General features: G+C 41.6%; 1 long non-coding RNA gene across 1 annotated transcript; it reads right to left on the minus strand.

Annotated features, from left to right (window-relative positions):
• Positions 1 to 3,270: 3,270 nt before the first annotated feature.
• LOC131308616 (uncharacterized) lies at positions 3,271 to 3,754 on the minus strand. Its single transcript, XR_009194510.1, has 2 exons — positions 3,676 to 3,754; positions 3,271 to 3,585 (listed from the first exon to the last, which is right to left on the minus strand). It is a non-coding gene; the product is annotated as an uncharacterized LOC131308616 (long non-coding RNA).

Genomic DNA, 3,754 nt, shown 5'->3' on the forward strand with positions numbered 1-3,754 from the left:
GAGAGAGAGAGAGAGAGAGAGAGAGAGAGAGAGAGAGAGAGAGATATGTGAAAACTCGGAACCGTCCTTATTGCATTTATAAACATTGGCATAGTATAATGTATAGTACGGGTAAATTTCTACTAGCCTTTTCATTTTTCTTTGTAGTATAGTATAGTATAGTTGTAAGTTGTAACAATGTTGGGGTTTCAAGAAACAAGAAGAAAAGCAAAGTGTAGAAGATCAAGTTTCTCAAGAAAAAAATCATTTCCAGTTTAGCTCCAGTTGAAGAGCTCTCTCTCTCTCTCTCTCTCTCTCTCTCTCTCTCTCTCTCTCTCTCTCTCTCTCTCTCTCTCGGGAGGTTTGATACTTTGATGGTGGCGAGTCGCCTGAGGTTGCCGGAGGAGGGGAGAAAGACGATTGAGATGAAGACATTGCTTGTTTGAGGTGTGGGTTGATGGTTTTGCATGCTAGATGTGTGTTTATATGCTAAAGTTTTTTTTTTTTTTTTCTATTTTCCTGAAGGTATATGCTGAAGGTTGGTATTGACCTGCGATTTTTTTAAATTCAATCATTAATCATACGGGGCATTTGAAAACAGAAATCCTATTTGCACCGATGAATAGTGTAGGGAAACGGTACCGACCGCCGCGCGCGGCCGTCTCTGGCCACCGGACGGCCAATCCGAGCCGTCCAAAAATTTAAAAAAAAAAAACCGAGGGGCCCAATGCGGGAATCAACGGCATCCGATGTGTGTAGGATGCTTGATTTAGACACCCTATTTTTCGTGTATATAGCACACATATATACACGAAAAATAGGGTGTCTAAATCAAGCATCCTACACACATTGGATGCCGTTGATTCCTGCGCTAGGCCTCTCGGTTTTTTTTTTTAAAATTTTTGGACGGCTCGGATCGGCCATCCGGTGGCCGGAGACGGCCACGCGCGGCGGTCGGTACCGTTTCCCTACACTATTCATCGGTGCAAATAGCACCACTCATTTGAAAAATGTATCAGGTTTGCATTTGGACATAGGGATGTCAATAATGGACCAGATTCAATTCGAATCCGATCTAAATCGATCCAATTTAATCAAAATATGATAAGAGTTGATAATCTGTTTAATCCGAATCCTAAAATCCAAAAATAACCGATCAGTACCGACCTTAGGTTGGTAACTAGACCAACCCTATCATTTCTTCCACAAGTTCATAATTTTTCAGAATTTTACTCACAGTCCACACAAAACAAATTTGGACTTTAGTCAGCATTCAAACTCCCGAATAACATTCATTTCCCTCTAAATTAATTTCACCTTCTACATTTGATTAAGGTAAGATAGCAAAGAACCATGTCGTATCTGAAATAATTACTACATAAGATGAAAATAAAGCTGATCGTGATAGTCTTCAATGTAAGACATAAAATCAAAAGAAAATGGATACTCTCCCGTCGTACTTTTGGGCTTGAGGGGACAGTTCAGACTTCAGATTGTGACCGTCCATTTGCTGCAATGAGCAATTAAAATTTGCTCAAAAACTCTTTTTTCATAGAAGAGTTTTGAACAAATCTGAATCACTTACAATTGCAATGTAGAATGTCTCCTCCAGTCCATAAGTACGACTAGAGAAGATCATTTCCCCCAACCTAGCTAGCTGGCGCACAATACCACCAGCATGGCCCCCAGAGCTAACATGAACGGTGACTACCCGTCACCGCCACCGCCACCCGAATCGAGGATACCAACCTTCTAATCTAGCCCTATGCAAGTATTGCTTGCTTGCACGCACTCTCCCTCATCGTGACACAACCCGAGTAGGCCCCACACACACACTCTCTCTTTCTCTCTTTCCTCTGCATTTTCTGTTTTGTTCGTACTGTCCTACCACCCTCGTTGTTTTCCAAATTCACACACAAAAACCCCCCACGCACCAACCTTACAAACACACTCCTCTGCATTTTCAGTTTTTGTTCGCACTGTTCTCCCATTGAAATTCACCCTCGCATCTGCATTTACACAGACGTATAAAGTCGTCGTGACCTAACAACTAATAGCCTGATTTCTGTATCTACAGATATGGCTTGCTCTCTCTCATCACCATCACAGATTCGTAAGCCTCTCTCTCTCTCTCACACACACACTCCTCTGCATTTTCAGTTTTTGTTCGCACTGTACTCCCATTGAAATTCACCCCGTTGCCAAACTCACGCACACGCACCCTACGCACTATATTGCGTGCTCTCTTTCTCTCATTGTCAAATACTCCTACTCGAATAAGACTTATACGCATATACACAGTCATATAAAGTCGTCGTGACCTAACAACAGCCTAATTTCTGTATGACTGTATCTACAGGTATGGCTTGCTCTCTCTCATCATCATCATAGACTCGTAAGCCCCTCTCACTCATCGTGTGTTGTTCTGTTTTCAAGTAATTCTATGGATACACATAGATGGAACCCGGGGTCATGGGTGTGTACGCATAATTGCTTAAAGCCCCCTGTAGTGACCCAGTGGTGAGGCATTTGACCATCCGTTTCCACAATGGACATATCTGAATGATCGATTGTAGAAACTTACAATTTGATGCCTCACCATAGAAAGCCTCACTACAGGACCCTGTTTCCACACGGACCCCGTTCCCACACGTACATCGGTCCGTGGAGCCCACTTACGGGCCCTACAAGAACAATCTGAGCCGTTCATTAGTTTTCCAATAAATACTGTAGTTAAGTAGCTTTGAAAAAAAATAGTCCAATTGGAGAACTGGAAGTCCTTGATCCAACGTTTCAGTTTATGTGAACGAAAATTGAAACATTGGATCGAGCACTTGCTATCATTGGAATAACTATCTTAAAATTAATGAACAATTCAGATTACTAGGGCCAGAGAACATCTGACCTACAGACGAGAGGTCTAGAACTATGCATTGGACACCTTACTCAATTGGAGTCTCTCACACACTTACATGGACTCTTTCTTCATCACTTACATAAGGTCACTCCTCTCCTAATTATAGAGACCAATAGAATTTTCAAGGGACAAGTCTAGAACAAGGATTCTAGTATTAGCCAGAAACTGCTAGTACGTTCTAGTATACTCCAAAATATTCTGGAAGACTAGCATATCTAGAACTTTCCAGAGCACTCTAGAGAGGTCTAGATGTTTCCGGAAGTTTCTGGAGAGATCTGGAAAATCCCAAGAGAGTTGGTGATGATCTTTAACAAAACAAGGAACCAAAAATAGGAAAAATAGTTGCAGCATGAAGGAGAATCCCAAAAACTCAATAAAGAAAGACGGCGATTCTTTGAGGAGTATCAAATTGAAGAACCAGATTACGAGCATAATCAATGCATGGATGCCTTTGATAGTGCTCCAACTATAAGTAGACTTGCGTTTTTATCACACGCTAAACATTGAACCACCAAAAGTACTAAAAAAGAACAGTAGTTTCTGGTTGTCATACGTGACAACTTAATTGAGGATAAATGAATCTGATTTAAGAGAAACTTTCAAGGGTACAAAGGAAGGAAGAGTTTTACTATTTTGTGTCCGTGGCATCCATGGCAGCTGCAGAGGTGGCTTATGGAGGGATGTCCAAACTGACAATCATGAAGATTAGGTCAACCTATGAGATAGTGCATTTTAACTCATTAGTGAAAGAGAAAGAAGCAGGTGAAACATTCACTCACTGCCATTATTGTTCACATTCCCGACCCCATTGGAGCTCCCAAGGCCGTTAAGAGGAAGCACGGTTACTGAGCTCTGAAA

Source organism: Rhododendron vialii, chromosome 11a (genome assembly GCF_030253575.1).
Source record: "Rhododendron vialii isolate Sample 1 chromosome 11a, ASM3025357v1".
Taxonomy (NCBI): Eukaryota; Viridiplantae; Streptophyta; class Magnoliopsida; order Ericales; family Ericaceae; genus Rhododendron; species Rhododendron vialii.